Genomic DNA, 21,271 nt, shown 5'->3' with positions numbered 1-21,271 from the left:
GCATAGTTGGATGATGATATTCCTTTTCTTACATTAGAGTGCTACGATGCCCTATACTTATGTAGCGTATACAATGTCATCTGTTAACACAAACTCCCACTGGGTGATGATTCAAATTTGTCTTCAGGATTCTTTTGTTTCTCTCTCTCTATTATCCCTGATGCCTTTTTCTGTGTATATCTACTTACTTAGATCTAATACAGAAGAACTAGTAATGTTCAAAATATATCCATTATCATAATTGTTGGCTTTTTGAGATTTGAGCTTCTGTCTGGTTCATCACAATGGAATAATGTGCTCAAAACCACTATGAACACTAACAGACTACCACAAAAGGCTTTTGCTTCCGTTCACCTTTCAGCAATTCTCAATTATTAATTGATTTAATGAAATTAATCATTGTCTCAGAGAAGGACTTTCTCACAATAAAATTCTCGCCAACTCAAACAAAAAAAGAAAGAAAAAGAAAACAAAAAGCGGTTATGATCTAGATTTCAGGGGGGAAATTTATACTATTTACTGTACATTTCTTTAAAGTATTTTTGGGTGATTTTTATGGTCAAAGGGCTATTGTAGCATACAAATATTAAGTGTGAGTCTAGGTCAGTGGTTCTCAACCTGTGGGTCCCCAGATGATTTTGGCCAACAACTCCCAGAAATTCCAGCCAGCTGTTAGGATTTCTGGGAGTTGAAGGCCAAAAACATCTGCAGACCCCAGGTTGAGAACCACTGGTCTAGGTGCTTTCAGGTCACTTATCAGGTTGTGAAGACTCATAAATTTTCTGAGGTTTGCTTAGGCAAGGTGGTTTGTCATTGCCTTTCTCCGAAATACAGCCTGTATACTCTGATGGTCTACCATACAAATACTAATCCTGACTGACTCTGGTTAGCCTGGAAGATGAGACAGGATCTGGTGTCTTAAGAATATTCAGGTGAATGCCAATACTAAAGTCAGTATAAACACTCAAAATTAATAGAGTAAAACAAAATTTCACCCAATATCACGTAATTAAAAGCAATACCATAATTAAATTATTTTAGCATGAAATTATATGAGATGGATTCAGTTCAGAAAAAACATAAAGGAGGCTGTGCACCTCTCAGCTCTTAATGGAAAACCCCAACATGCACTGGGTGCCACAGAAGTCGGCCTAAAAGCAAATAATAAGGGCCACTACTGCTATCACCAACTCCTTCAGCAGATACTCAATGTAGTGCAGTAATTCTCAACTTGGGGCCTCCAACATCTGGAAATCCTAATAGCTGGTAAACTGGCTGGGATTTCTGGGAGTTATAGGCCAAAAGCATCCATTGACCCCAAGTTGAGAACCACTGACTTAGTGTCAATGGCCACATAGTTTCTGTGCAATCCTGTAATAGAATGTTATTTGTTGGAGAGGAGGGGAAGAAGGGAGACAAAATGACAGTTTCATTGTCTTTGTCTACTGTTTCTCAGCCAAACTCATAGTTAAATGTATCATTCTATTGGGGGAATGGGAGAGGAGGGGTAAAAACCTAAAGAGAGAGAAAGAATGTATATATTATGTAAAAGTAAGTATATGTGTTGACTTGTGATTTTCATGCCTGCAAATGTGAATAAGGACTTCATCACACGTGGCAGGAAAACCAGTATCGTAACTGGATTGTCACCTTTGGTGATCGTCCTTATCGCATGATGCCATGGGCATCCCACCACTAATTTACCTCCCTCCCATTGGGGATTCTCCAGTCCCTAGTTCAGTGGTTCTCAACCTGTGAGTCCCTGGGTATTTTGGCCTACGACACCCAGAAATCCCAGCCAGTTTACCAGCTGTTGGGATTTCTGGGAGTTGAAGGCCAAAAACATCTGGAGACTCAGAGGTTGAGAACCACTGCCCTAGTTATTCATGGGTAAAACCCATTGATAGCTCTCACTTCTGCAATATTTCCATCACCTGTGCAATTGATCCCTTCTGCTTCTGTGCTGACAGTAAAATAACAGCATGCCAGTACAGTGAGATCTAGGAGTGAATATATTACACCCATATTCACTGGCTTCTAATTAGTTTCTGGGTAAAATACAAAGTGTTGGTTTTGACCTTTAAAGACCTTTGAAGGTTTGGGTCCAGGTTACCTACAGGATCACTTTGTCCTGTACAAACTGCCCCAAACACTGAGGTCCTCTGCAGGATGACTACTCCAACCAGGCAGAACCTGACTGGCGACCATCAACCAGAGAACCTTTTCATCAGCCAGTCAAAGACTGGAACGATCTGCCGGAAGAGCTCTGACAGCTAGATCAGCTATCAAAATTTAAGAAACAATTAAAGGTCTATCTTCCGGCAGGTCTACCCAGTCAATTTTTAACTATGAATTTTAAATTGTTCTATGTATTTTAAAATGTGTATTTTTTACGGAAATATGTTTTAACATATGTATTTTACAGAATGTTTTTATAATGATGTGTTTTAACTATGTAGTGCCCCGCATCGTGCTATGAGGATAAGCAGGTAAGAATTTTTTTTTTTACTTTTATTACTATTGCTATCATAACCATCATCACCAGGGATAGTATTCTCCTCTTCCCCATTCCCTGCCCCCACTGTTCTAAGCTGACTTTTCCTTTTATTTTATAATTTAGATAAATATTTGCCTTTTTTATTTTAAAATGGTCAAACTGTGAAATTGCATTTTATAACAAAATTTGAAAAAAAAATCTCCCTGGTTTGAAAGTGTTTAATTGTGTAGTGCTTACTTTGAAAGTAATTGTTATACTCAAGAAACTTCGTTTTTGTGGCTGCCACAAACTATGTTGAATTGGTTGACCCTCTATGAGATATTCATTGAAAAACTTTAGCAAAGTGTGCTGCAGGAAGTCCTGCAAAAACAAAGTTTTTGCAGTCTAATACACTTTTTCCATGTTTTTATGATAGAACCAATTAGAAAATGACATTTATAACCCAGGAACAAAAATCATGTTACATAGTGAATCAAAGTAATAATCAAAAATAAAGAAACTGCAGTACTGTGTGAAGGCGGGCTTCCAAGGATGTGAAGAATCACAAAATGGTGGAATGAGGTGGAGTGTCAGTGATGCTTAATATGGTATTTATTCACTATCTGCACTAACTTGACTGTAGTAAAATAGTGGATTAGTGTGATAAAGTCCTTAGTGTTGGAGGGTGAGATGAATTGTAAGGACAGACCACCTTTTTCTTCCTCTTTCTGTTCCCTCTCCTCAACTGCCATATGTTTTAATGACAATATGCCAAATATATTATTGAGCACATATGAAAGTGTGTGCCTGATTGTACAAAAGTATTTCTGCAATGTGCAATCTCATCTCAGTCTCCAACGCCACTTATAAACATTCATAAAATAATACCACTGGGTGCTATCACTATGAAAATACTTGTGTTCCATAGCAACATCATTAAAGGAACTACAATTATGTGAAGGCTTATTCTGTGTGCCAAATCTCTAGATAGTGTTACTGAGAATTGACTCACACAGACATTTTGTAGTTACCACTGATGGCTACCACTCATTTCCAGTCCAGCTGCAGCTGATTTTAATAATTCACAAAATATAGCAAAATGGTTCTGCAATATAACTATCTTGCTCAAATTAGAATCCCAATAGTAATAGTAGTGTCACCAGTTTTTTTGCTAGGCTAATATTGAGACTTTGTCACTGAACATTGCTTACAATGTTGCATTGAGTCAAATGAGAAGGGTTATTTCTATTTTATATAGCCAGGACATTAAAGACTTGTGAAGGATAACATATTGTTGCCATTACTCTTTGGACACCAAAGATGCTAGATTGCCTAAATATGATGAAGGCACCACGTGTTGCAAAATGAGAATTGTTATACTATTTTCTGGTGCATATTCAAGTGAAACTGGAATTAATATTTAGCCACCAGTACCCTAAAGCAGGGGTTCTCAAACTTTTTCAGCCACTGTGCCATTTTTGAAGCAAAAGATTCTCATGTGTGTGTATCAGGCATTGGCAAACTGTTTGACACATTGTGTTTTAAATTTTGACACATGGGCCAGGCCAGTGGCAGATGAATGGAGAGTGTTAATGTGAACTAATTGGGAAAAAAATGAACAAATTCCTATGCACACTGCACACACTTCGTTTTCAGTGCAAACAAAAAGGAAAGAAAAAACAATACAATACTTAAAATGAAGAACAACTTCAACCAAGATAAACTTAACAGTATTTCAGTGGAAGACCCCAGGGGCCATCCACTCCATCCTCCTTCTACCATGCAGGAAAAGCATAATCAAAGCACCCCAACAGATGGCCACCCAGCCTTTGTAAAGATAATCATAATATCAGAAACCCCAGGGGCCATCCAGTTCAACTTCCTTCTGCCATGCACAAAAAGCACAAAGCACCTCCTGAGCAGTGGGAGGGAAATAGGGTTTTGGAAGCAAAGAAGTTGAGCGAGAAAGGATCTGGGTGGTGAGGAAGGAAAGAGGAGGGAAAGCTTGGGAGAGGAAGGGGAAGAGGCAGGAGGGAACCATGGAGCCTCTCCATATGCTTTGGGGAGTACCAAGGGCTCCGTGGAGCACACTTTGAAAACTACTACCTTAAAGGCATCACATACTGATCTTGGAAGCTAATTGGAGTCAGCCCTGGTTCATACTTGGATGGAGGCCACCAAGAGATACCAGTTGCAGTAGGCTAAATTTCAGAGAAAGGAATTGGCAAAATCACCTCCAAGTATTCCTTGCCTGAGAAAATTCTATGAAGTTCATGAACTTGTTTTAAGTCACAAAACAACTTGAAGACACATACACACACACACATTGGCAAGTTAATACTGCTGTCATTTCAACTCAAGTTAGTCAGTGTATGCCCCAGTACCAGACTCTGACTTTTGAACTGAATAGACTAATGCTCTGAACAGAGAATATTTGGAAAATACCCAAGAAGACACTGAACATTCAAAAGTATGGAGCAATCTGCGCCCCTATATTGCAGGCTACTCAATACATTCAGGTTTTTAGGATCATAGGTAAAATACTGCTTTCATTTCTTGCAGTGAAATCCCACCACATATATAAAATAAAAAGCCCTTCATATTTTCAGCAGGTAAATAAGCATTGCATTTCAGAAAATATGGTTCAAACAGATAGTAATGTAGTTACATCTATGAAAAACAATAATCATGAAGTCTGATCAAAGATGTCAGAAATATCGGTATTCTCATCCAAACCATCACATGCTTCTGTTTTTTATCTTTAAATTTCCAGAATAGTAGTTTCCATAAACTTGCTGGGCTATATGGATCCTGAATGGGATAATACACATTTAATTTCCTCATGTATTTCTGTAGAATTACTGGCTACATTGTCTGGCTTATTTAATAGTCTTAGCACCAAAAAAGTAAACCACGAACATTGCTTCAGTTAAGTTGAATGTGAACATGATCCATTATTCATTTAAAGCTCCGAAGGATTAAAATGAATTCACCAGCCATGTGAATTATTTAAAAGAGCAAATGTATTATAGAAAACCAAAAAGATTTTGTGAATGAACAGTATAGAAATGCTGAGCCCTCAAACTAATGATTTACAGGGATTCATAAAACTGAATTAGATCATTGTGGCATGTCTGAAAGCAAGTACATTCCAGCATTACTCCCTAGATGCATACATGGCATGGCACAGCTATATTCCCTTGATACCATATTTGAATTGCTAGTTCAGTAACATCACATTCTGCACCCTCTAGAATATCTCAGAATATTATATTATGTACTGTGTGAGATTCTTCAGTGAAATGCAGTGAACTACTTGAGCTGTGAATTGTTAACAACCAAAGTAATATAAGATCAAAACTAATGTCTTGCATTAATTTTTGGTTTGTCTACAACTTATTTCAAAAAATTTATGAACAGATAACAGACTACCAAAAGCTTACTAGGCAGAACTTCAAGAATTTACAGCAGTAATTGCTACTATCAGGAATCTTCAAGTTAGAAAAAGATGAAGGAAACATTAAAGTCTTACATACCTATGGGATTGCAGCACAGTCCCAAAGCTATTCAAGCTGTCTGGGGAAAGTGTGGATGCAAGAGGAGGGTTTTGAGACTTCCAAGTTCCAGAGCTCCACCTTTTCATTTCTCTCATCTCTCCCCTGCCTCCAAAGTGGGAGGAGAATGAGGGGGACAGACAAAGATTTTGCCATTAATTGTCAGTAAAATGTATTGATGGCAAAAGAGTATTTATGAGCGATGTTGATTAGAATGGAAAACAATCTCCTTGTCTAGCTACAGTGGCCTGTAGATATTGGATATTTGCTATGATCTAATATTTGCTCTTTCCTGTAAAACTGTAGAAATATAACATCAAATATTTATTAAGAAAATAAATAAACTGGGACAGAGAGTGCCTCAATTCCTGCTTAATATTGATCAAGTCACTTTAAAAAGTTTGACATGAAAATGCAGTTAACGGCTGCTGACTACAGCAGTACCCATGTGGAGGGAAGATGACGGACCTTTGACAGATAATCCGAAAACACTTCACAGCCATCAACTACCCTGTTGCTCATATGAACGCATCAGCATATTTTCTGAGTGGGTTTTTCCCCCCTTGGTAAGGTTTTCTTCCTTGACATCTAGACTAGAATTTATAACCTATTTAAAATATGTAGTGTCTGCTGGAGCCTGACTTTTCAAATGACATGGGACTTGAAAAAAAAATTGACTGCCCTTTCATCTCATGAATTAGAAAGGATGCAGATGGTTTGATCCCATATTACAGAAGCACAAATAAGATAACCTATTACTCAAATACTGTACTTTGAGGAAGGAATGTAAGGTCATAATTCTAAACACACTTCCTGGGAAGCAAGCCGTATTGATTTCAGTAGCATCTATTGAAAGGGAAGAGCTTATAACAGGCAATGGAAAAATTTGGCCTTCCAGGTGTTTTGGACTTCAACTCCCACAATTCCTTACAGCCGACAGGTTGGGAGTTGAAGTCCAAAATACCTGGAGGGCCGAAGTTTGCCCATGCCTGGCATATAGGATTGAGATCTTACATTCCTTTGCATTTTGGTTAGTGTTTTACATACTTACCAAAGCAATCCACAAGTGTTCATGGGTCCATATTATAGAGATACAATGAACCTGTTTACACGGACAAAAGGAATCATACACACTTTGTAGAGGCCTTGATCCTGACCAAGGATGTATGGCCCCTTTAACAGTGAAAAAGCTTCTTTTAGGGTTTACTGCATTATAACAAAACTTTTGCATCACAGTTTTCTGGGCAGGAATACAGGGCAGATTGTTGGGCGGCAAGTGTCACCATTTTTAACATTTCCACTGCTAATTGCTAGGGTATATGCTTTGTTATCTTACAAATCTGTTTAATTTTTAACTGGGAAGTGGTGAGAAGGAAAGGGATATAATGGGAAATCACTTCCTCTGAGACTTCCCAGCACAAGCAGAAGAGAAGGCTGAGAGGAGACATGATGAGGGTAATGTATAAATATGTGAGGGGAAGTCATAGGGAAGAGGGAGAAAGCTTGTTTTCTGCTGCCCTGCAGACTAGGACACAGAACAACGGCTTCAAACTAAGGAAAGGAGATTCCACCTGAAGATTAGGAAGAACTTCCTCATTGTGAGAGCTGTTCAGCAGTGGAACTCTCTGCCTCGGAGTGCTGTAGAGGCTCCTACTTTGAAGGCTTTTAAGCAGAGGCTGGATGGCCATTTGTCGGGGGTGCTTTGAATGCAATTTTCCTGCTTCTTGGCAGGGGGTTGGACTGGATGGCCCTCAAGGTCTCTTCCAACTCTAAGATTCTATAATTCTGTGATTCTAAGCAGAAAGGAAGACTACACTAAACAGTCGCTTGGTTGATGTGTACAGAACTACATAAACCAAGTAATAGGAATTACCTTTTATCCGTTGTTAGGTTTTCCATTAACAGCACCATTCCTTCTTGCACACTTATATAGTATACATTTATTTAAAATTATTTTTAAAAATTTATATTGAAATTCTTTAAGATTTATAATATAAATGTATTTTTTAAAAATTAAAAATCCACCCCTTGAACTCCCTCCTGAAAGAAATCAGAATGGTTGCTTCGTTACCCTCCTTTTAAAAGCAATTAAAAATCTTCCTATGCACCCAAGCATACGTAGAGGAAAATGGATAAACTTCCGCCTAAGAAACAAAGAATGGTATATATGGACTTGGCTTTTAACTCTTTTTGTATTGTTTAATGTGTAATTGTGTTTTTATTGTTTTATAATGGTCTATTTATATTATTGATTGCTACACTGTTTTATATGCCTTATTAATTTATGTATGCACTTTGATGGCATTGAATGTTTGCCTTTCTGTTTGTTAGCCGCCCTGAGTCCCCATGGGAAGATGGGGCAGGATGTACATAAAGTTTTATTGTTATTATTATTTAATAGCTGTACATTTGCTTCCATGGAGCTCCACCCAAAATAGATCTCCACCAAAAATCTTATGTGAATAATTTTTTGAAATTACTTCTGTAAAATACACTCACACACAAAATAATTCAGGGAAATGTATGTTTATTTGAGTAAGTAAAATTAACTATACTTAAAATAGCAATTTTTTGTTTATCAAAGTAATTTAAAAGTCATTAGGATAAAAGTTAATGTTTAACTTCATGCAGAATAAACCTTACAGAATCTCAATCAAACTTTACATGTAGCAGCAGGTGGTTTGGGTCTGTGAATCTGTACCAGCTTTTGCCTGAACTTTAAAGGAAACATCCAAGGTGCTAAAATTATTTTGGAGATGGCTTTCATTTTTTGGATACCTGTATTAAATTTGTATGAAAATTTATGGTAGATTCCTGACTCCATTGAAACCAGCCTCCATTGACTAAATATTATAGCACTGGGCTGATAAATTAGCATAATTGAAAGACAAGGTTCATCTAAAGATGGTTATACAGAAAGAACAATTATTGAAATAGTTTAGAGCACTGGTGGCCAACCTGCAACACTGAGCCAAACTGAATGTGATCCTCAGCATAATTTCCATTAGGCAGGCAGTTGATTCAGGCCTTCAGCAACAGTACAATATCATTTCTCCGGCAACCCACTGCATGAAAAGGAAGGAGATGAGAGAGAAAAGAGGGGGTCAAAAAACAAGAGAGAGAAGTTAGAGGTCCCACCCACTTTGGGCTCTGTCCTTGCTTAATGATGCATTCTCCCCCAACCACTGTCCACATGTGCCCCTGAGAAATTATCTACAAAGGAATTACAACAGAAAAACAGAAAAAATAGGTTGCATCCACAGACCACCTCTTTACACAGGGCATTTTTGCTCCGTTTTGCCACTTGCTTCATGGCAAGGACGGGGCCTCCTGTGCGCCATCACACGATGCACAGCTGGCCCTGCCCACTTTCCTATGTAATGAGCTATATAAAACACAATAATGGTTCAAAACATAAGTAGTACACAATATGTATATTAGAGCATCATATACATATTACATTCACAGAATCAATGCTTAGTCCTATGGTATATAACCCAAAAGTATCTAACTCCGTATTATAAATCAAATAAAATGATATAAGTCTCTGCAGTCCTAAAAGGATTAGATTGGCTTAAAGGCAAACCGATTCAGAGTCTCTGCAGTTCTAGAGGGATTCCTCAGGACTCCACAGGTTTTGGATCAATAGTAAAGCCAAGGAGACAGAGTCAATGCTGATGTAGAGCCTGAGTAGCTGGTTATTGACTGGAGTAAGTGGTAATATATCAGTTCACGCCATTTACAACTGGTTCCCGGGTTTTATCCCAGTTTCGGTAACCCTTCTTCTGGTAAGCAGAAAATGTTTTATTATTTCTTTATTGAGGGCTCTGCATCAGGTATTATGTTTGCAGTATCAATATGCTGCTGTGGATTTTGTGGTGCCCACTTTCCTCCCAAAATATGGAGGAAGCACCAAAAGAAGAGGCAAGTGTATTTCTGGTAGCTCTGACAGATCTACCCTCACTTCCTCCCCATTTCCCAATGTGATGGAGGAAAGGGCGGCAGGGCAACACACATTGCTGCACGTTCCCACCCTTTGTGCCATCCGATGGGAGGAGAGAACGGGTGCCGACGCACCCTGTTTCGTCCTCTCTGTGTGATGAAGGGAGGAGGGAGAGCATGCGGTGCGTGTAAAGAGGTCCCTAGTTTATGCAATGTCATTTGCTTCCATGCAGATGGAAGCAGTCCAGATTGAATCATTATGACCTCAGCCATAGGCATGTTTTGGCAGCAGATATGTTTATCATTTGACAAAGTGACTGTTGTAAAGCACATTAGACCATTACAGTATTTCCATATTTCTATTCCAGGTGTATCTAATCTGTACTTCTTCAGAACTATATCAAAGAGTATGAAACCACCTGAATTATAAAAAATGGAACAAGTGATGCATATGATATGATAAACAAACTTCAATATAGAGTCAAAAAGATTTATGATATTAGCATCACGGGACTTCCATAAGATGAAATTGACTCGATAACAAATAACAAAAATAAACGCCATACATGTTTCATCAGAAATATTTTAGTTAGAGTTTATTAAGCTTTCTCTGGGGTAAATACATTAGGGACTTCATCACACTAGATCATCTATCCACCTGGAGCCCCTGGTGGTGCAATAGGTTAAATCCTTGTGCCGGCAGGACTGCTGACTGAAAGATTGGTTGTTCGAATCCAGGGAGTGGGGTCAGCTCCAGCTTCCCATGCGGGGACATGAGAGAAGTCTCTCACAGGATGGTAAAACATCAAACATCCGGGCATTCCCTGGGCCCAGGGAGGTAACAACTGGATTTAAAGTGGATCCATGCTCTAGTGCAGGGGTCCCCAAACTAAGGCCTGGGGGCCGGATGCAGCCCTCCAAGGTCATTTACCTGGCCCCTGTCCTCAGTTTTATAATATAATATTTTTATATCATTTTAAATAATATAATATATTGTATTTACATATAATATTGATAATAATATTATAATATTATACAATATAATACTAATAATAATACCATATAATATTAATTATATGTTATATATTACATATAATATTACATATAATATTACAGTATAGTGGTATAGTTCAATATAGTAATATATAATGCTAATATTGTGCTATGCTAATAATACATTGTATGTACATACAGCTGCTCTGAGTCCCCTTCGGGGTGAGAAGGGCGGGATATAAATGTAGTAAATAAATGTAGTAAATGAATAAATAAATAATTTTAGACTTAGGCTCACCCAAAGTGTGAAATGACTTGAAGGCACACAACAACAACAATCCTAATTAACTTGACTATCACATTGGCCAGAAGCAGGCCCACACTTCCCATTGAAATCCTGATAGGTTTATGTTGGTTACAATTGTTTTCATTTTTAAATATTATATTGTTCTTTCATTGTTATTGCTGTTTTGCTGTACAAACATGTGCAGTGTGCATAGGAATTTGTTTGTTTTTTTGTTTTGTTTTTTCCAAATGATAATTTGGCCCCTCAACAGTCTGAAGGATTGTGGACTGGCCCTCTGCTTTAAAAGTTTGAGGACCCCTGCTCTAGTGTGATGAAATCCTAGGATTGCACGTCAGTGTTTTGTGGTTTGTGTCTTTACTATCCGGGCCTAAAACTAGTCCTAGGACTTCTTACATAATCATCTAGCCACCATCAAAATTGCTTCACGGCCAATTCGGAGCAAAATTCTGACCCCAGAATAAGCATGCGGTGTAGATGTGGCCTTAATCTACCATAATTCAAAGATTTGAAGCACAAAGTAAAGCCACATTCTGAAAGTACATTAAACAACAATGATGCCATTGAAGGCTTTCACGACCGGAATCACTGGAGTGTTGTGTGATTTCCGGACTGTATGGTTATGTTCTAGCAGCATTTTCTCCTGGCATTTCACCTGCATCTGTGGCTGGCTACATCCTCGAAAGATGGCAACCACAAATGCAGGTGAAACATCAGTAGAAAATGCTGCTAGAACACGGCCATACAGCCTGGAAACCACACAACACTTCAACAATGATACTATCACTAAGTTGTGCCAGACGCACTCTGCAGTTATTCATTATCTGGTTTAATAAGCAAATTATATTTGACAGTATGGAAAACATTCTGATCATTGTTGGAATACATGACACTCTAATCTGTAATAGCATCGTTATTTTTCAGCTTGCCATTTTTATTGATTTTCTAAATTGGAGGTCCATTATCACACATTAAGAATGAATTCATGCACCTTTAGAAAAGAACTCAGGCCACAACAGAGCAAGGCAGGAACATCAGCCCATCAATTTTCCATCACTTGAAAGGTGATTAGAAGCCTACAAGTACCTTTTGGGCTCCAGAGGTCAAACTCAAGGGTCATGTCTACAATAAATCTTCCTGCATTGCTACTTTCACAGTGTCTTTCCCCTATCATCAACAACTTTCTCCATTTTAAAATAAACAATTCTGAACTGTGTGAATTAGAACATCCCCTTAAAATAGATCCAGCCAGAATGATATGGAAGGATTGCATTCAGCAATTCCTGGGCTCCAGCCATTGAAATTAATGGGGGGTTTTGGTGTTGTGTGACCACCCTAAAGTGAGCATATCACATTTTCTTGTCAAGATTTATTCAGATTTATTATCTTCCTCTGAGATTGAGAGAGTCTGATTTGCCCAAGGTCATGCAGCGGGTTCCATGGCCAAGCAAGGATTCAAAACCTGATCCCCAGAGTTATAATCCAACACACAAACTACTACACAACACTGGCTTTATGAATTCTGAAAACCCCTGATTTTTCAGACAGACCCTGAAACACATTTGAGATCTGCTCTTACACAAAATCTTGTTTCATTTATTTATCCTATAATACAGGCATGGGCAAACTAAGGCCCGGGGGCCGGATGCAGCCCTCTGGGTGCTTACCCCAGGCCATTCTTATTTTCCTTCTCCTCTTGGCATGACATGATGGCCCACTGCATTTTGATGCCAAAAAGATGAGGGAGAGAGGTACGCAGCAGAGCCACTGCCTGTCTTGCCCTCCTCCTGACATAATGCCAAGAGGACAGCCCGAGGATCGGGGAAGGAGGATTGGGGCATGTCTTACCTTCCTCCCAGCATAAGGATGGGGTGAGCAGCCCCATCCTTATGCTGGGAGAACAACCTGAGGATGGTCCCTGCCCTGCCTTTTCCTGGCCCTCCCCTCCAAGCGTATGCCTGGCCCCCCTCCCTCCTGGCCCACAATATGGCCCCAAGAGAAAGAAGTTTGCCCATACCAGCCATAATGGATACATCATTGAAACCACCACTACAAGCAAATCGTTAGAGTGGGGCCTTGGTATTGGGGATTGGTTCAGGAACTCCCTATACATACCAGAGTCCATGAATGCTCAAGTCCCATGGCATAGTAAAATGGTGTCCCTTATATAAAATATCAAAATCAAAGTTTGCTTTTTTATTTTATTTCTTTTGTCTACTTTTAAGCTATGGAGAGTGGAATCCATAGGTGCAAAATCTATGGCGAAGAAGAGTCACCTGTAGAACCTTTATTATTTTTATTGATTGCAGTAGTAATCTCGAAAGCCATAGGACACCTTCATTGTATGAATGTAAATATGCCAAAGCTTCAGGTTGGCCAAGCTATTCTTTTCTGGTGTTTTTTGCATCAACGGAATCAATTTGGCAGCTCAGGGATCTCAGCCTAAGCTATGTGATCTCCTAAAGTCTCGAAAATCACTTCCCTGTCAGTATTCAGTTACGTCTTTATAAGATTAATCCTCTGGGTAAGAAAATTCTCAACCTTATTAAAGCAGAAGAGAGATAGCAATAAAATCCAGCATAAATATCATATAGATGTATTTTGCAGGAAATACATGAACTCAGCTCCCCCCTTCTGTTAAAAGATGAAGATTTCAGCTCTTCCAAACGGGCAGAGAACATGATGAAAAACAGTAATGGGACAGAACCAAACACACAGGGTTCTGTCATTCAGGAGGTTTCTGGGGGGGTTGGCATCCCCAGTTTTGCTCCAATTGCAAAGAGTAGGCCAATACTGCCACCTAGTGGTATCATATGCCAGCAACCCCCCTTTACCTTCAAAAGGAGTCAAATAGCATGCATCCCCTGACTTCCCAATGTAAAACCACTTGCTGTGAATAATACATATGTGGCATCCATGTTACAAAACTGTTTCCACAGATTTCGGAAGTTCAACTTACTTGGCTTAAAGGTGAACTGATATTCCTTAGTGCTTAAATATCTAAAGTTACCTTAGGTCAGTGGTGCTCAACCTGTGGGTTCCCAGGTGTTTTTGGTCTTCAACTCCCAGAAATCCTAACAGCTGGTAAACTGGTTGTAGGCTAAAAACATCTGGGGACCCCAGGTTGACAACCACTGCCTTAGGTGATCTGTGTGAAAAAGGCACACTTCAATTTGAGTCAAAGCAAGTGGCCATCATTTCAAAGTTTGTGGAAGTGGGTTTCTGCATTCTTTAGTACAGATGCAACATTAAAATATGCAATTGAACTCAGCACCAAGCTGTACTTGGTCTGGTTCAATTGGAGCCCTAAAGACCACTTTCTGAAGGCAGCATTCATCCATCTTATTGTCAAGATACCACTTGTTCCTGTAAACATGAGTCAGGCACAGAAGAGTGCTGGATCATGGCACATCACTTCTAGAATGGATGGATTACCCATGGAGCAGTGGTTCTCAACCTGTGGGTCCCCAGATGTTTTTGCCTTCAATTCCCAGAAATCCTAACATCTGGTAAACTGATTGGGATTTCTGGGAGTTGTAGGTCAAAACACCTGGGGACCCACAGGTTGAGAACCTGGTTTCATCCAGAAATTGCTTTAACAGATTTACAGCTATAAAAAGGGTGGAAATGGCATGTTGCAGTTGTTTTTTAGAAGTATGAAACAGTTCCATGTGGGGAGAAAAAAATTATTTCTCAACTTCCCCTTGTACTAGTATTTCTACTTCTATATTTCTCCCAACAGAAAAATAAAATCATAAAGGAAACTAACTGTTGGATGGTGTTTTAAATTCTGATTCTGATTTTGCTCCATAAAGAAAAAAATTAGGGCAGGAGCTGTCTAAATCTGTTAGATAGCAAACTCACATCGGCCCTAAAAATTATAGCCATATATGAGGAATGCTGGGAGTTAAGGACTAGCAATGTTTGTAAGGCTTCCCATCCCAGTTTTATATATTTAAGGTCTACATTTTCATATGTGTAGGTTATTCCCATTTCCTTTCATGTTAAGAGTATACTTAGATACATCTATGCTTCCAAACATCATTTTGAAAAGTCAGTATCAAAGAAGCTGAAATTATGAACTTATATAGTTCCAATAAACATCTTAAGATCCAAGCATTGTAATCTTATGAACCGCACTGCAATCCTAACATCAAAGATGTTACTTCTGAAATGTGTTGCTCATTTAGGCAAGATACTTCTTCTTTGTTTATATCAACATTGCCATTGCATGGAAAAACCCAAAATATTCCATGACTGCAGATGGCAGAGTTTAGAAAATTTCTCTCTTTATAAGAACACAATTCTCAGAATTTCCTTAAGTCAGCAAGTTCAAACAGCTGACTTAAACAGTCAGCAATGGCATTTAAGATACAATGATGTGAGCAGTTTATTGGAACTAAACCATTTTGAAGCTTACAGGATGAAATGCACAGAAATAGGATGGGAGCAGGGCCATAGCCAGGAAAATTTTTTGGAGGGGTGGAGGGTTGAAACTTTTTTAGCGAATCATGAGGAGTAGTTCCATAACATAAATAGTATGGTTCATTCTATGTTTTTATATAGACCTAATTAAATCTATTTTCTATTATAGTTACAAAGTTTTGAGTCTTAAAATAACTGAAACTTACAGTTAATTGGTAATGTATAATTACAAAAGAATACCACAGCGTCTGTTGGAAACACTTGAAAACTGTGTCAATACACTTTGACAGAAATCAGGCTCCATTGATAAACTTCAGTGGACACTCAAGAGTGCAAGTCCAGTCTTTCTTGTCTCATTGTGTTTCTTATGTATGTTTTCAAACGTTAAGAGTTGAAAATGACATACACACACACACACACACACTCATGATCTCATAGCATTGAGTTATGTTAGTTAAAATGGTGTCAAATTACATTGATTCTACACTGTAGATACACTGTAAATGCAAGCACTGAATAAGGGATTTCCTGGTTTGACAATCACTTTTATAGCCCATGCGGTACATCATCTCTAATTATAAAAATAATAATTGAACTTCTGTGCTAGTTAAGAATTGTTCCTGGACATATTCCCAGATCCTTTCTTATCATTAGTGAAATTTGTCAGGCCCAATAGAAGCATTACAAAGCAACTGACAGTTAATCTATACAAAATTTTGTCTATAAAATTAAATTATTGTTGATTTATAACAATGCTTGTTACCACTAACATTTACTCAGCAAGGTTTTGACTAATTAAGGTGATTTGAGCTGACTGTTGATTTGATTGCCAAGCAAGGGGCTTGTTTCTATAGTAACAACTTTTTTTAAAAAAAAAAACCTCCTTTACTATTAAAGTTAATCCTCTGAGATTCAGATTCTGGTATAGGTCAACTGACCAGGCCTACAAGCTAATTATATCAAGTAAAATTTAACTGTCAATTGCTTGGCTACATAAAATACATTTTCATGCGCTCCTTGTATAATCACCAAAATGTATTACAAACTATTATTTTATCTATCTACCTTGTTCGACTGTGGAGCAGAACAGATAACTCCGCATCTATATGCCTGTCCACAATGTCCTGCCTCATATACAGAGGAAGAATTGTTTGAGGCTACAGACAATGTGGTTGCTGTTGCCCATTTTTGGACAAAAGATATTTAACCAATTGTGCTCCTTCCATTTTTAAAAATGTTATACTAATTTACACAATGCTTTTGATACAAAATAAATAAAACAAAATTGTTTCATAGTATTGAAGTCGAAATTTAAAAGCTATGGACTCCAGTTAAGGAGCGTCCTGCCTGGTACGCTAAGCTAACCAGCCGCCAATGCTTTACCCACTGGGGAAAGACAAGCGACAGAGGCTCTTTATTACAATCTGCAGAAAGGATGCAATGTACAGCGAAGGATGCCAAAATGTACAAGCACAACCATATTGGAAGGTGTAACCATTTTTATAGAGTAAAAAGCCATTCACTAATATTGTCTCTGTTAAATTTTCCTGCCCCAATTGGCAATTAGATAAGCATGGAGGCTGGCCAGTCATGCCCCACTCCTGATTGATCAGGAGGCGGGACTATGCTGGCTTGCCTTATGGTTGGTGCAGGCTCCGGTGACACGGCTTGGAATTCCCCTCTCTCCGGGCAGGGAAGCCCTGGGGCAGCCAATCAGCTGGCTAGGGGTGTCTCTTTGGGTGGAGGGAGTTGCCAGGAAACACAGTCCATATTTGGAGGGCTTAAAGACACCGGGTGTCCCGGTATAGAGATGACAGGATTATGTAGATACAGAGTCCTGGATGCCAGGGACAAAGGGTGATGATTTCCTGAGTCCGTTCTTAGGCTGGTCAAATGAAGAATTGTCCACTTTGGATGTCTGGGTGATTAAAAGTCCTTTGTGCTGGGCTTGTATAGCTGATGGCTCAGCCACACCTGGGAGACTTCAGATGGGAATCATAAACTCATTGGTTGAAGTTGTTTGTTCCTGTTTAGGCTGCACCTTTCTGCTTGAGGCACAGTAGGACATTTCTGGGAGTCTTGGTCTCTGCCCTGGGTCAGGCAGAGTTGAAGAAGTCAATGCTGCTTGTTTTTCTTTAACATTCTCAAAATATAAAATATATTTCATAAAAGAGGTGGGGAAGGAAGATAACAAATAAGGTAAATCATATTAAATATATCTGAATATTATCTATTTTCTAACCAGTGTCTAACTTATGCACACATCTAAGGATCAGCGGAGGTATTTTGTGATTAATGAATCTTTGATGGATCTCTTTGTCTGCAGTTTAGCCCATCCCGAGAGTTCAGGAAATTCCTTCGGGAGGTCAACAGGGAGTAACGAAGCCTGTGACTTGTCCAGGCAGAAATCATAATTTGATTATTATATTATATCAGACAGTCATAGACATATAGGAGCGACTGGGGTACGGGATAAAAGCATGAAGGAGGCTTGCAGAAATCGAAACAAAAAAACACATTGGGGATGTGTTGTCGAAGGCTTTCATGGCCGGGATCACAGGGTTGTTGTATGTCTTTTGGGCTGTGTGGCCATGTTCTAGAAGTATTCTCTGAGGATGCCTGCCATAGATGTGGGCGAAACGTCAGGAGAGAATACTTCTGGAACATGGCCACACAGCCCGAAAGACATACAACAACCCCACATTGGGGATGGAAAATGATACATCTTATCAAAGGGAGATTGGGGCTTTTCAGTGTGAGAGATCCGCTACTGCAGACTCAGTTCGCTCTCGCGCTAGTACGAATTAGCGCATATCTGTGGATTATTGGTAAAAAGGAATAAAAACATATATATTGAGGATTGGCTTTTTGGGGGGTCTGCTGCTGGTGGTCCACCATGGGGCTGCAGAGACCTTGCGGAAAGTGGGGAAAGGAAACAATTTTGTTCATTTGTCATGAATGTCCTTGGTGGACTATAAATCCTTGAGGTGGAGACAACAGTATCTCATGGGGTACAATGGATGTGAGGATTGCCTAAATCCTGTAAATATAAACTTCGTCCAGATAACAATATCATCACTTTGATACTACCTTAGGAAAAAGGTTTTGTTTTTTTTTAAGTTAAATTTGATACTTAAACTTCATCCATGTCATGATCTAGTGATGCCCCTGGTGGCGCAATGGGTTAAATCTTAATGCTGGCAGGACTGTTGACCAACAGGTGAGCGGTTCAAATCCAGGTAGAAAGGGTGAGCTTCCTCTGTCAGCTCCAGCTCCTCATGTGGGGACATGGAGAGAAGCCTCCCACAAGGATGGTAAAACACCAAACATTCAGGCATCTGCTGGGAAATGTCCTTGCAGACAGCCAATTCTCTCACACCAGAAGGGACTTGCAATTTCTCAAGTCACTCCTGACACAAAAAAATTATGATAAAAGACCTAGTGATCAGCAATACCTTCTTTATAGATCAAAGAAGATGCTATCAGTGAAACATCAAAAATTATACAATAAAAGGTATTTTATGAAAGAACCATGCTATGCTTTGCTGCCTTTCTCCATTTCACAAATCCCCAAGCTATATCTGAGATAGCATCATAGGATTTACTTCCCTTTGGATGCAAAGATCCTAGAGTCTTCCAAAACCTATTTTATGAAAGAACGTACAATATGTTCACAGGCACCCCAGCAAGTGATTGCCCCTAATCCTCAAACAGTCATATTTATAGCTTTGTCCTCTTCCAAGGTTGCAACACAGTTTTAGCCAACTATAGATGACCTGTAGTTCTTTTCTCCCCAAGGGAAAATGAACTCAGACTGTTTTTCTACGTGCTCTGTTTTTTCTGCTCTTTTTATTCAACTCTTATTCAGAGATTCCCAGCTTCCTGTGGAGCAGTGGTTTGACCATTGCACTACAACTCTAAATACCAGGGTTTAAATTCCTGGTTGGCCATGAAAACCCACTGGGTGGCCTTAAGGAAGTCAGATTTTCTCAGAGTATCACCGCCTTACAGGACTTCTGTTGTCTTTTGTGTCTGGTTGTCCTGGCAGATATATAAGTGCCTCATGGATGATATTGTAAAGTAAAATAACTTTATCCCATGAAGCTACCCCATGACATTTGTGAGATCAGGGAGAGTGGCTACTTACCAAAATGGTGACACTCGCAATTGCAACTGCAATGTCTCTACAATTCAAGGTCCTGTAGCCGCACTTCTGGTTTAGTGGTGTAATGCCATTCTCCTAAAGTTCTGCAGCTCTGGATTTTTTTTTTTTAAAAAAACTTAAAGCAATTTCAGAATTCCAGCAATGTTTAAATAGATGTTGTTTTTTGAAAACCTTTTAATTATGAATTTGTGCAAGGGTGTGTGTGTATATGGGGGGGGGGGGGGGAGAGAGAAACAGGCCAAAAACTGAGGATGGGTTTGTTGCGGGGAGGTGGCAGACTAGTAACAGGTTCCATATGGCATCTTGTGATAGGAACCATTACCAAAAGTGACAGTCTTGCTTCAGTGATGTTGTCCTCCAAATGAGATAAGCAAGAACAGAAGGGCTGGTCCTCATATTCTGGTAATAGTTGCATCAGCAATCTCCAGAGCAGGCTGAAAATAAATAATTTTGTGTGAAAGCGGTGTAGTGGAAGATATAGCTTGTTTTCTTTTCTGTGGAAGCAAACCATTATTCAGTAGGCTGCTCATAATCCAAACAATTCTTCTGCACACCACGCTACAAAAGCAGTGAAGAAACCCTTTGTGCTGCCCAGTGCCTCAGTATAATGCTAAAAACAATCACTGCTTTGAACTGTTAAGACTCCCAGTTTAGAAATCTAAAGGACAAAAGAAGTGCATGCCACAGTCTGACTGTGCAAGCCACGTGGTCAAGTCATATCTTCTCAAACTGTCACTTTGAAAGCCCAGTTTATGAGGCATAATCCATAGAAAGAAGTATGCAGTGAAGTCTACTGCTGTGTAAATCAAACAATGAGAAACACTCCAAGGATGGAATACTTTTCCACCAGTCTTTGGGCATGCAGTATCTGCACAGCAGTAGTCTGTGACCTCAAATTTCAGTGCTATTGACTTCAAAATATAACTTGCCCAGAACAGAAATGCAAACACTCTCACATAGACAGAGCCTCCTAGAACTCTTAGATCATTGGGGGAGGCCCTGCTCTCGGTCCCACCAGCCTCGCAGGTAAGGCTGGTGGGAACGAGGGACAGGGCCTTCTCGGTGGTGGCTCCTCGGCTGTGGAACACCCTCCCCAGCAACATACGGCAGATACCAACTCTCCTAGGCTTCAGGAAAGCCTTAAAGACATGGTTGTGCACACAAGCTTTTAATGAATGAGAACATGGACTTTACATGACCTGTACGAAGACTTGAGGATTCTGGATGAATGGATTTTAATCTTAGACATTCTTAAAATTTTATATAATGCGATTTTATTTTGTAATGGTATCTGTTTTATATGAACTGTTGTTTTGTAGATTGTTTTATATGAATTGTTTTTTTTACATTGTTTTTAGGCATTGAATTTTTGCCATTTACTGTAAGCCGCTTTGAGTCTCCTCGGAGAGAAA

General features: G+C 39.2%; 1 protein-coding gene across 1 annotated transcript in view; it reads right to left on the bottom strand.

The window, feature by feature from the left end:
• trpm8 (transient receptor potential cation channel subfamily M member 8) overlaps positions 1 to 7,804 on the bottom strand; it is a 77,436-nt gene extending 69,632 nt beyond the window's left edge. The window contains exon 1 of the mRNA XM_062959975.1: positions 6,013 to 7,804. The gene's annotated coding sequence lies outside the window, so the exon portion shown is untranslated. The remainder of the gene's footprint in view (positions 1 to 6,012) is intronic.
• Between the last annotated feature and the right edge of the window lie 13,467 nt (positions 7,805 to 21,271).

Source organism: Anolis carolinensis, chromosome 1 (assembly GCF_035594765.1).
Source record: "Anolis carolinensis isolate JA03-04 chromosome 1, rAnoCar3.1.pri, whole genome shotgun sequence".
In the NCBI taxonomy this organism is placed as follows: domain Eukaryota; kingdom Metazoa; phylum Chordata; class Lepidosauria; order Squamata; family Dactyloidae; genus Anolis; species Anolis carolinensis.
This window is presented reverse-complemented; position numbering and strand designations above follow the sequence as displayed.